Genomic DNA, 13447 nt, shown 5'->3' on the forward strand with positions numbered 1-13447 from the left:
CTTTTCCCATTTGCTCTTCTAACCTATTCATTATTAGAAATATCTACAGTATATTCAGTTTTTCTTGCAAGATATCCATTGACAAATTTTTAAAAAATATTTTATTTATTTTAGAGGTAGAATTACAGACAGAGGGAGAGACAAAGAGAAAGGTCTTCCATCCACTGGTTCACTCCCCAAGTGGCCCCAATGGTTGGACTGATCTGAAGGCAGTAGCCAGGAGCTTCTTCTGGGTCTTCCATGCAGGTTTAGGGGCCTAAGCATTTGGGCTCTCTTCCACTGCTTTCCTAGTCCATAAACAGAGAGCTGAATCAGAAAAGGAGTATCTGGGACACGACCCAGCACCCATATGGGATGCCGGAGCCATGGGCAGAGGCTTAGCCTACTATGCCACAACACTGGCCCCCATTGGCAAAGTTTTTGTAACAGTGCCCTCTGGAAGCAATCCTCAAAGATGAAAATTTGAGATTAGTTATTGTTCCTTAGGCATAAATGCAATAATGACCTCATTACTTGTGGAAAATTAGATATTGGTAGTTTTTAGAAAATATTACCTGGAACAAAGGTAAGACTATTGAGTTAAAGTATCATGACCCAGAGACCTCTACGTTAAACCATTGTGATGGTAGTTTGACTACTTCTGGCTGCACTAGAGAATTTATATAGAGAAAATGAATTACTCAAGGCTTTAACCTCTCAACTCAATATATAATCAGAAGTCTAGAGATCTTATACAATGGCTCTCAATTAGCTATATACTGTAAATGCAAGAAATAAGAGTTACAGTTGAAAAAACTACATAATTTTATGTTCTAAGTTTCATAATTACAATATAAGTCAGACTCACAGCTTAGCTATATTACTTAAGTGAAAGGTCACTGATTGAGAAAGAATGGGACTCCCAAGTAGTGTAATGGAAATATTTAAGTTGGCTCAATGAGTCTGAGAACTATGAAATCGTAAGTTTTTTTGAGCTTCTTATTGCCAGGGGAAGTATCCTCCTCTTCCTATGTGTTAGGAAGAGTTTTCCTTCATTCAAAACCTTTATCAGTGATTTTCAGATGTTATGTGTGTAAGAATTACCTAAGGATCTTGTTAAAGTGCACAAATTTGACACAGTAGTGCTCTGAAGTGTGTTGAGAATCTGTAGTTCTATCAAGCATCCATGTGATGCCAATGCTGCTTGTTCAGAGACCACACTTTGCCTTTCAAGGGACTCATTATGCGTCCTAACCTGTTACCTTGCAAAGAGATGCCAATTCTACACCAGGTATACCTTCACAACATGCTTTCAGACCCCAAAGGAGAATAATTAGGGAAGTTGGGTGTAAAGTCTGAGCCAGCATGAGATAATCTTGAAATAATACTATTATGCCAATTTACATTAGAAGGAAGTTAAGGACCATGTGTGGCATGGGTTCTAAGATTGCAAAGCCATAAAGGCAGAGGATAACACTGAATTGAGCAGACTTGTCAACATGGATTTCAAATGTTAGTTTGTGTGTGTGTTTAAATTTTTTTAATTTTTAAAATTTTAAAATTTTTATTAAAAGAGAACAGATTTCATGTATTTCATAGGTACAATTCTAAGAAGGTAACCATACCCACCCTCTTTCTCCTGCTCAAACTCCCTCCTTCCTTCCTTTCTTTTCTCTAATTTTTGCAAAAATCGTAATTTCAGTACACTCTATAATCACTGACTTAATGTACCATCAACCATAATCAACAAGTAAAAAGTAGAAAGACACTGGTTCCACAGGAGTATAAACAAGGGCTAAGAACAACAATCAAATCGCAAAATGTGTTTCGTTCCTACACATTTTTTCGTATTCTATATTAACTACTACATATCAGAGTAAACATGATATTTGTGTTTTGGGGACTGACTTATTTCACAAAGCATGATCATTCTAATTGCATCCATTTTGTTACAAAAGACACTATTTCATTCTTTTTATGGCTGAGTAGTATACCATAGTGTATATATACCATATTTTCTTAATGTTGGTGGGAATGTAAACTAGTAGAGCCCTTATGAAAGACAGTCTGGACATTCCTTAGAAATTAGAAATTTGAAAATAGATGACACAGGCATCTCTCTCCTGGGAATTTACCTAAATGAAATGACATCATAAATTAGTTTGAGTATCTGGGAGTGGTTCTAGCCCCAGGTTGCTTTGTTGACTGAAACCTGGACTTGGTGTGGCCCACCTTTATTGAGATTGTAATGCTATACATTCTCGATACAGGGCAGACTAACACTTTTAGGCAAATAGTCACATTGGAGTGGAATTTATCAAATGTGACCCACAAACTGGCCATCCATTACATTCCCCAGAGAGGCCCAGAAAATACTTCTTCCACTGAGGGATTGAGAAATGCACTAGCGAGGAGAAACCAGCTGCTTTGTAACTCTTTGGTAGCAATCTTCAGTAAACAAGGATTGCTTAAAAACAAAAACAAAACAAACAAAAAAAGTCCCCAAAAATAAGGATTTCCAGTTCAGGGGGTGCCACGGAATCTCAGCGTGGCAGAGTACAAGTAGGCAAGTTTCCACGGATAAGGTGGCCTCATTTAGTGGAACGTGGCTGGAACAGAAGAGCTTTTGACAGTGGTGTCCTGGGAACGACATGAATGCGAGGTGTACTAGAGTATTACTTGACATACACAACTGAAACACTCTAGGCTTGGCGGTGAGAATCCTGGCTTGAGTCACTGCAGTACAAAGGGCTAAGTCAGAGTGCAGCTTGCCCCTGAAGAAAGGATAGACCAGAGGACCTGTTCCTGGGACGTGTGGCTCACTCGCTCTCTCGTTCTCTCTTCTCTCTCTCTTACTATCTCCTCCTCCCTCTTTTCCTTCTTCGCCCCTTCCCTCCGGTCTGTCGGGTTTCTTCACCAATAAACCTTTTCCCTTAAAAAAAAAAAAAAAAAAAAAGGAAAGGATAGACCAGATCTCATCTCATCTCTGCATTCTGTTCTCCAATTATCTGCAGGCCAAACACTTACGTGAGGGCACAGACAGCAGTAACTTAGCCAGAACTTAACTGCCCTTGTCTGAGTTTGATCACTAAATATTATCTACTGTAAATTTTAAAGAACTTACACAGCGGGCACAAATCACACCGTGAACACACAAGTTGGTTTTTGAGGTTGTGAATCACTAGCCGGGTATTCCAGGTTGACTTAGCTCCAAAGGAAGCTCTTGCCATAGTGTTCTTGCTAAGTAGCTTCTAAACATAACAGGATAAATGAAGTGTTCATCCAAAACAACTAGCCTTCCCACACCGGGAGTCGAACCCGGGCCGCCTGGGTGAAAACCAGGAATCCTAACCGCTAGACCATGTGGGAGACGACAAGGGTTGGGCTACGTCGCTGTAAATTGAATCATTCGTACCTGCTTCCGCGGTCGGCGCTCAGCTCCGCCCATGTCAAGGCCGCCCTCTGCGCCTGCGCGAGTCTTGCGCGCTTGCGCAGTACCGGCGTGGCTGCGTTCTGCCTCTGGAAGCCGCGGTGTTTCGGCGCAGCGGCGGCCGGTTTGTGCTGGTGCCGTCTGCGGCGCTGCGGTGAGGCTCCCGGTCTCGGCCCTCCCACCAGCCCGACTTCCATTTCCAGAACCTGAGGGAAAAGAACGGTTTCAGAGGCCCTAAATAGAGGGAACAAGGAACCGCAAATTATGGGCGTGACTGCCGGTTCTCAGTTACGCGTGTTTGACGCTGGGAGCAGCTTTCTCCCAGGACAATATTTTTTTTCCCAATTATATTTTAGGTCATGGACCGTTTTAACGGAAATTTCTGATGTATACGAATCCTAGTTTCATGAACCAAAGCCAGATGGACGAAGTAACCCGGAAGAGGTGTTTTGCAGCAGAAGGCCTTTGAGACTGCTGGCTTTGGGGTCTTGCTTAGGGCCGGCCTAACAAGAAAACAAAGCAGCCAAACCTTGAGGGAGAGAAGTACGTTTGTATGAAAAAAAAAAAAAAAAAAAAAAAAAGGAGAGGAAGGAAGAAAAGAAAAAGAACAAACCACTGGCTTGGACATAAATATGTACAACCCATATTAAAAAAAAAAGTTTGGTGTTTTCTGTGGATAAGAAACTGCACATTAAATATGACAATGCTGCAGTATAAAAGAACAAAATAACGTGGTAAAAGCAGGCCTCAAAAGCGTTTGAAAAAGATCTCAACGTCACTGGTTCGCAGCTAGTCCTTGGCGAAAAATGAGAAGTGTGCAAATGTGAAGTGGGACAAGTATGTGGGGAGAAAGGTAGCCTTTGGAAGCTTGTGAAACTTGATCAGGGAGATTGTCGAAATTTCCTAAACACCCTAGTGACCAAGTATTTGCGTTTCAAACATTTTTGTAAAACCAGCTCAGGAACTGCTTATCATGCACTCAACAGGAAGAAACACTGCTATAAATATTTCAGACACTTTACAAATATTAGGCACGGTAACATTATCAGAGGACAGAATCATCCGAAGCGAAGATCAAAGGTTGGAGAGGCTAACAGATTCTTGATCTCTGAGAATTTCAAATGTCTGTGTGAGCTAACCAAAGATTTCTTAAGAATTTCAGACATTTGTGCCATGAGGGCACTGTAAATAATGTCAACAGCCAACTATGGAGTGGAAGAACATGTTTGAAGTCGGTGATAGGCAAAGGTGACTGTGTTTACTCTGCAGCCGAACCTGAGCATCCAGCAAAAACAGGTAGGGAAAGAGGCCAAGGGTATGAATTAACAGGAGAGGAGTTCTGATTGTTCAATCAATGGGGGTGGAGGGAGTTCAGCCTTGCTGGTACCATGGCAACACAGTTTAAATCAGTACTAAAATATCTACTGTTAAGAAGGAAATGAAGCTGCAAACTCAGACAATGGAAGTAGTTGCGGCCCCTGTGGAGCAGGGCAGCCTGACAAGTATGTATCAGCAGGTGGAAGGTATAACTTGAAGCCAGAAATTTCCATTCAGTGCTGCCCATGGCCAGGAACCCTGTGCTGGCCAAGTCTTGGGCAGGATTACCTGGGAGGCCGTGCTCTACAAAAGTGAGCAGTGTGGTCCTGGGAACTTGGGGCTTCTCCATGCTATGCCATCTCCCACACTGGAACAAGGCCGTTGGCCTTGCTGACATATGAACAGGGGTGGCTGGCGTTCTGCCTTGCTGCACAGTTGTTCCTGGAAATTGGCTGTCCTTTCAGAGAGCCTCTGTCCAGCCCTTTCTGTCTCAGTGGAGTTGTGATGGCCCCTCCACTGACAGATCTTGTGGACCGTCACTTCTGCGGCTGTGGTTTGGCTTTGGTTGAGGAAGTGGCCAGTGTTAACCATTACTCACTCGGTCTGCCCATGTCTCTGTGAAGGTGTCATCCCCAGAAAGTTACTGTGAGTTGCTGCTGTATATACAACCAATATTTGGTTAAGTTGCATGGTGAGATTTCCTAGGTTCCATCTCATTTAGATGTGTGTTCTTTTCCTTTGGCTCTTTCACTGGAATCTGCCGGTACTTTTCTTTATTATTTATTTAATAACTGTATGCTTTGTGGTTTTTACCATCTTTCCATGTAGACATTCCAAAATTAAATTGAATGTAAGCTCTTTAGGGTAAGAACCAAGTCTGAACTATTTTCTTGCCCTGTCATGTAAGCATGAAGCCTAGTACATATGCAGTTTTTCAAAGGTTTATTTATTTTATTTGAAAGGTAGAGTGACAGAGAGGGAAAGATTGAGATCTTCCATCTTCTTTTTCACTCCCCAAATGCTTGCAATAGCCAGGGTTGGGCCAGGTTGAAGTCAGAAGCCAGGAACTCCATCCAGGTCTCCTATGTGAGTGTCAGAGACCCAAGAACTTGAGCCATCATCTACTATCTCCTGGGTGCATTTGCAGGAAGTAAGATGGGAAGCATGGGGTAGACAGGACTGAAATCAGTTCTCTGATATGGATTCAGGAAGCAGTGACTTAACCTGTACCACAATAGGAATCCACATTAATTTTTGATGTGTTTATTTCCTCTTCAATGATGGTAAGATTATATTAGTAATTTTTGGGCAAGTCCAGGTTTCTTAACTCATGTTTCAAAAAATGTGTCCATTTGGGAAGAGAGGTGACTACTCTTACTCTTGCTGTAACAAACACACAAAGTAAAACAACACAAAGCAAAACAAGATGGCACTGGTCCAGAGAATATATTTGGTTTCTATGTTCTATAAGCCAAAAAAACTTTCTATTTTAAAAGTAATTTGTCATTTTATTAGGTTAACCACATGAAATTGTCAATAATCCACTGGTTATGACTCATAACAATGGAGATTTCATTTATTTTTTCTTAATTCCTCTTCCCCTAACTGTGAGCATCAGTTCTGCCAATTATATTGACAAGGGAGACTAAATAGAAAACACAATATTTAATTAAAATCTGATTTTCTCTAACATCAACAGACAGTAAGAGCAAAAACTACAGTTGCTTCCAGAATATAGACACTTTGCTTTTTAGAATTGCTAGGTGAAAGAGACATTTAACTGACGGCAGATAAAGGTATCTTTTTATACGTTTTCAGAGAAACATGATGATAAGACGATATCCCAGGAGCCATCCGTAGGTGCTCTGAGGGGGCCAGAGCAAGTGAGGCTCCTGCAAGCTAAGCCTTGCTCACTTCATGGGTCTCCAGGTCTGGCTGGTCAGGAAAGAGCTGAAAGTCTCCATCCCCTTTCTCTTTTCTCTCTCATTAACCATGCCCTACTGCAGGCCTTCACCTGGGTCACTTCTGAACTGCTGGAAAAGTTCCTTTGCTGGTCTCTGTGCACCTTGGGTTTGCCTTCTGCCTGATATGATTATGTTAGTCCACCATTTAAGACGTCTTGATGGTTATTAATCATATCAGAGCATGTTCAAAGTCCTAGCAATTCCAAAAGGTTAATGTCTGACTCATTCCCATACCCACAGTCTCATTTCTCCATATCCAAATTCTTTGTAGCTTCTCTTGACATGTCCTGTGGAGAGATATATACCTTTCTTTCAGATGCTAGTTTGTCTCTGCCTTAAATGCCGTCCTTCCCTTGCTTTCTGCATGCCCTTCACCCTCTCTACCTAAGGAACATGCACTTCTCTGTCAAGATCCAGCTTCAAGTCTTCACTATAGAGGTAATACAGAATAAATGCATGAAATCATTCCTAAACCAAGCTCTTCTTCATGTTGTCCCCTCCACATCCCAAGTGGAATATTTCCACCCATCTTGCCTCCACTGTACATCGTTGTAATTCAGTTCTCATCCTACATAATGCTCAGTTAATTCTAATTGTTTGCATCTATTTCCCTGCACATCTCTGGTTTTAAGAAAGGAAAATAAAACAAAACAAATAGCCCCTGATACCTGGAAAGCTGCCTGGCACTCACAGCTAGACCATGCTGTTCTCCTTGTGGACATAAACAACCTCAAAAACACCCATCTCAGACAGACTTACTCTAAGGCCATGATGAAGCTGGAGGAAACAAGGCCATTTCATAATTTTGTCTAATCACAAACAAAAAGAAGGTCCTTGTGCCACCTACAAAGTAGCAAACATCCTTCTCTTTTGGGAAAAATGAGTGCCTGAGACTTGTTGATCAATTACAGCCTTTATCTTCACTCTAGCCTGGTCTTCCCACTCCATAGATATTCATTGAGATACCCAGTTACTGAATTTTCTCCACTTTTGGACAACATACAAAAGAAAAAACTCTTCCTTTGCTCTTTTCTCAATTCACCCAATCAGAGCTCAAATGGTATGCTTGTTTCTTTCTAACCAACCCTCTCTTGCTGAGATGCTATGGTTCCCTACTGGGTGTGCTCTCCCTGACAGCAACTAGTAATAAACTCAATTTGTTCAGCTACAACTGTGCTCCTGATGGTCTTTGACTAAAGGATACTGACAAGAATAGAGTTTTCAATGGATGGAGCCGTGGGCTTGGTGACAGTGTACCCATCTGAGACCCCTGTACCTCTACCTGCTCCAGGTTCCTCTTTCCCTGGCTGGGAGATAAGTTCATGCTCAATTTGACTCTGGCATTTCTTTGAAGCCTTTCAGCTTTGGATTTATTTTGTTTTACTAGGTATAAGGGTCCTTTGAATTTTTCATTATCAGATAATCAAGTGGTGTCCCAGGAAAAGACCTGAATGCCCAGTCTGCATTCAAACTAGTAATGCAGAGACTATACCTGAAAGACCAGGTCTTTCCAGTCTGTATTCAGACTGGAGTTTTTATGGATATGATTAGGTAGCCCCCCCACTCCCCTATTTCTCTTTCCCTCCTCCCTCTTCTGGAAAATCGTTGGGTGATGGACTTTCTGGTTTTGGAATTCCCAACAGTCTTTTCAGGAATTCATCAGTACAGTGTTATGGACATAGCCATTTCCTTTGGGGAGATTCCACAAAGCTGCCCCAGGGAGAGGGCTGGAACCCACCTAACAACGTTATTGAACAAGAGCAATATTTTAGGTATGTAATTGCTAGTCTGTTTTCAAGCCTTGTTTCCTCATTCCATTGCACAAAAGTCCCCATTTAAAAGAAATCACATTTTTTTCAGTTCCTCTTACAAACATAGGTTAATGTCTACCTAGCTACCTACCAAGATCAGATTTGCATTGTTCTTTGGCAAAATTCTTTTCTAGAACCTAACATTCACCTGTCTTATGCCCTGTCTACTTATCTTGTGTCTTGAATGTCATTTTTCTCCTGGGGAAATATCCATGGGAAGGGAATGGATTTGACTAGACCAGAGAAGTCCATCATCAAGCCAACCCAGGGTCTGAGAAACTGAGGTTTCTTTCCAGACCAGGATCCAGTGAGAGAACTTGGCAGTGGCTCGCCACTTCAAAACCCTATGAAACTTCTTCCTCAGTCTTGTTTTTGTGTCCCTGAGAACTGCTTTTAAATGGTTTTGTCTGCTCAGAGCCAGGAGGTTTTGTCCAGCTCCTGCTAGGTAATAATTGGTCTCTGCCAAGCTCCTGAGGCACAGACGCACAGGAGAGCCATTGTTATAGACACAGCTGCAGTTTTCAGGGACCCCTTGGGTATAAAGGGCAACTCCTACAAGCTGAGCTCCTTATTTCTTGGTGATTCATCACTACAACTCTAACTCCTGTGCATATCTTTCACTAAGACATTTCAAAACTACAGTTACCGCTTTAGAAAACTAATATGGGAAACATTGTTCAGGTGAGCAGTGCTTTAGAATAAAAGTATTAGAACAAAATTCCAACTGTTTGGTGGTCTGCTTTTTTCATTGGTACAAAGAGGCTTTTAAATATATTTGGGGCCCCAAAATTTGCCTCCCTAAAATTTTCTTTAGTTTTAGCTAATGAAAAACATGTGAAAAACTATATTTCTAAGCAACATTTTTTAGAACAAGATTTATTTATTTATTTGAAAATCAGAGCTACAGAGAGAGAGGGAGAGACAGAAAGAGATCTTCCATTCACTAGTTCACTCCTCATATGGCCATGGGAACTGGGGCTAAGCCAGGCTGAAGCCAGGAACTAGGATCTTCATCCAGTCTCCAACATGGGTACAGGAGTCACAAACACTTGGGCGATCCTCTGCTGCTTTCCCAGTCCATTATCAGGGAGCTAGATTAGAAGTTGGAGCAGCTGGACACAAAAACTTGCCAAAATAGGATGCCAGTGTTGTGGGTGGCCGCTTAACCCACTATGCCACAACACAAGCATCCAGTTTTAAACAGCATTCAAGATTAGCTACTATTGACATTTCCAAAGACTTCTACTTTTTTTGTTCACAGTCTGAAGCCAGAAATTGCAGATATGATCATAAATTAAAAGTTGCCTTACAAATCACCTTGCTGCATGAACTTTAATTTTTAACTGAACATTTTATAGGGACTTTATTTTATTTTATTTTTTTAAAGATTGATCCTATTTATTTGAAAGGCAGAGTTACAGAAAGAGAGGGAGAAACAGATAGAGAGAGAGAGAGAGAGAGACAAATCTTCATCCTCTGGAAGATCCATCCATTCTCCACAGGGCTGCAATGGCTGGGTCTGGGCCAGGCCTAAGTCAGGAGTCTGGAACTCCATCTAGGTCTCCCATGGGGGCATCAGGAGCACAAGCACTTGGGCCATCATCTACTGCCTTCCAAGGCACATTAGTAGGGAGCTGGATTATAAGTGGACAGCCGGGACTCGAACCAGTGCTCGTCTGGGATGCCAGCATTGCAAGTAGAGGCTTAACCTCCTGTGCCACACGCCACTCTTGTAGGGACTTCACATACAAAAAGTTAGAACCAAAACAAGAACAGTAAAACTCTCATGAAGGAACTGTTTTATTTGTCTGAAAGAGATTGTTTTGTCTAACATGGGAGGTATCTTCTTCATGTTCATGTTTGGGGACTGTCAACTGTGAGCAGTCGGATGGCTTGACTCAATTCTCAAGGACCTCCATGGTGTCAAAGTCAGCTGCGTGATTCTTGAGTGTGAAAATGTGAAAATCTGCTTCTCATACATATAAATATTTTCCCCTCTCCCTACAGAAAGAAGATAACTGTCTGAAGATTGCTTGTTTTCGTCTTTCTGTTTTTCTTCTTGTCCTCTCTCATGAGAAACTTCATACATTAACTGATCTAAAAAGCAATCATTCAGGTTTTTTGCACATAATCTAGAGATGTTTAGTTCAGGTAAACTGTATGATTGTCTTAGAAGGGAAAACAAAATTATCAAACTGTGTTTCCCTTTGTGAACACTGAAAAGTAATTTACATGATATGATGGGCCTTTGTTATTATATCTGAGATAATAAGAAACAACTTTAATTTCAAAATGAAACCTTGACATGATTCAGAGTCTTTAACATTGAGTTTCCCATGAACAATGTTAATATAATCTTGGATGGTCTAAGACCAATGTTAAATTTCTTGTGATTCAAACTTCCTACATGAGTTTTGTGCCTTAAATCAGTTTCTGCTATTTCCATAGCCTTTTAAAGATTAAACATTATGCATACAAATCTGTATTCCATTGACTTTAATTATAATGTTGATCATCTTTTCAGTTAATAACTTAATTTTAGGGTATAAGATGTAATAGAAAAGTTGTTAAGATTGTACATGGTGTTCCTCTATGCTTCCTATTATTAACATGTTTTATTAGTATTATATAACTGCCACAATTAATGAACCACTATCGGTACAATATTTTCATTCTGTCTATTCATCATTCAGATTGCCTTGGTTTTTTTCTCCCCTGGGTTTCATCCAGGATACCATGTTATAATTAGTCATTATTTTATCTCCTGTGCTCCTCTTGACTGTGACAATTTCCAGGATTTTCTTTGTTTTGATACTTTTGATGGTTTTGAGGAGTGCAGGTCAAGCATTTTCTAGAACTTTACTCAGCTGTTATATGGCTGATGTTTTCTTCATGATTAGGCTGGATTTAAGGATTTCTAGGAGAAAGATCACAGAGGTACCGTGTGCTTCCTATACATATTATCAAGGATACTTGCTGCCAACTTGACTCATCACTGTTGGTGTTGATCTTGGTTGCATAGTTTGTGGTCATTTGTCAGGTTTCTCCGCTTCAAGGCTTTTCTTCTCCTACCTTTCCATGCTGTACTCTGGAAGTCACTGTGGACAGTCCATATTTAAAAAGGGGAAAGTGACACTCCACTTCGCTGAGTATGGAGTATCCACAGAAATTATTTGAAATTTTTGTGCAAAAAATTGTCTGCTGTTCCACATTTATTCAACCATTTATTGTGTGCATGGGTGTTTTAGTTCCTTACATTTTGTACAATAAGATGATCAGGCTCCTCTTGTGAATTCCCTGTCCCAACCCCAGAATAATCCACTTGTTTACCTGTCCAAAATGCACTGGCTTCCTTGGTGAGCAGAAATCAAAATGTTCACCAGAAGTCATTGTTACCCAGAATAATTTTTATTTGGCTCCAATAAGGAGACCATGGGGAATTGTTTTCAAAGCTGTGGATCTCTGAGGAAGAAAAAACAGATACCTCTTATTTTGTGTGATTCAAAAGGGTAAGTTTTGCCATCCCATGTAGAGGTGGGCATAAGCTAGCACAGCTGTAGTTTGGAAACACCATCTCACATACAACACATGCTTTGGGAATGAGGTCAAACTTCTCCTGGGCTGGGGGTCTTAGTACTAAATGTGAAGGGTGACTTTGGGCATATCTTGACCCATCTGCAAAGGCATCACTCTTGCAGCGAGATTTGGACTAGGTCAGAATGGTTGGCAATTACATCTGTTCCTGAAATGTATCTGAAAAGCAACTTTGAAAGGCATCAGATGATTTCTGAGTTTCAGGATTTTGAAGGAGAAATGACTCAAGAGCTGCTTGGGGGCGTTAATCTGCAGTAATTTCTCTAAGGAACCCTGCTTCCCTTTATTGGAGAATGGTATGAGAAACCAAGATCTGGGTTCTGGGTATGCTCATTGTTCCTGGGGCATCACATCTTTTAGGCCCTTTTAACTAAAAGGGCAAGAAAATGTATGTGAATACACAGATTATATATGTCTGTGTTTATAGATACTAACAGATCTATAAATAGTTCTGTGTGTATTCATCTATAAGAATCTATGTGTGGGTTTACACTGACTTAACCAACTTTAATCCATTTCCTATGTATCTTTCTAGCCTTCTATCTTTGCTCGTATGTCTCCTCTAACTTTAATAGTGAGAAATCTGGTACCCACTATCCCCCATCTATTCAGTCTTTCAATTCTATGTAGTGCATAGTCATTTCAGAAGTGCTAACTCCAATCTTGGTAGAAAACAACATTACCACATAGAATATAGTACTAATATACAGATCTTTTTTGCCTTTAGTATTAGAATCTCTGCTCATTTCTAAAATTACTTAAGTCAGTGAATTTCCTTGCAACTCTTCTCGGTGAAGTTATGTCATATATTTGTAATACAGCTAGATTGCCTTGTCATAGAATGCAGTTTCATCTTGTGATCTCTTACCTCAATGATTCTTTAAAATTTATAAACTTTAAAGTTCCCCCTTGTGAAGTAATATTTTATGCATTTTGACAAATGCACAGCTTCATGTATCCACCATTACTTCCACTACCCTAAAATAATTCTCTATTCTTCATTATCTTCCCTCACCAAGCCTCTAATAACTGCCTGATGTCTGTTTATTGCCTTTACAGTTTAATGTTTCCCAGACTGTCATACAAATGGCATCACACAGTATGTGGCCTTTTCAAACTTGAGTCTTTCACTTGAAAATTTACTTGTTATTGTGCTTGTTAGTTCATTCCTTTCTATCACTGAATAGCATTCTTGTACTATATCCTTAGTGTCTTTATCTGTTTACCTTGTGAAGGAAATCTTGGTTGCATTCAGGTTTGGATCACTGTGAATAAAGCTGTTGTAAACATTTGTGTGCAAGTTTTTGTGTGGACATTGCTTTCACATCAAGTAGGTAAATAACTGGTGGCAC

General features: G+C 40.5%; 1 non-coding gene across 1 annotated transcript; it reads right to left on the minus strand.

Annotated features, from left to right (window-relative positions):
• Positions 1-3276: 3276 nt before the first annotated feature.
• TRNAE-UUC (transfer RNA glutamic acid (anticodon UUC)) lies at positions 3277-3348 on the minus strand. Its single transcript has one exon. It is a non-coding gene; the product is annotated as a tRNA-Glu (tRNA).
• Positions 3349-13447: the final 10099 nt, after the last annotated feature.

Source organism: Lepus europaeus, chromosome 11 (genome assembly GCF_033115175.1).
Source record: "Lepus europaeus isolate LE1 chromosome 11, mLepTim1.pri, whole genome shotgun sequence".
Taxonomy (NCBI): domain Eukaryota; kingdom Metazoa; phylum Chordata; class Mammalia; order Lagomorpha; family Leporidae; genus Lepus; species Lepus europaeus.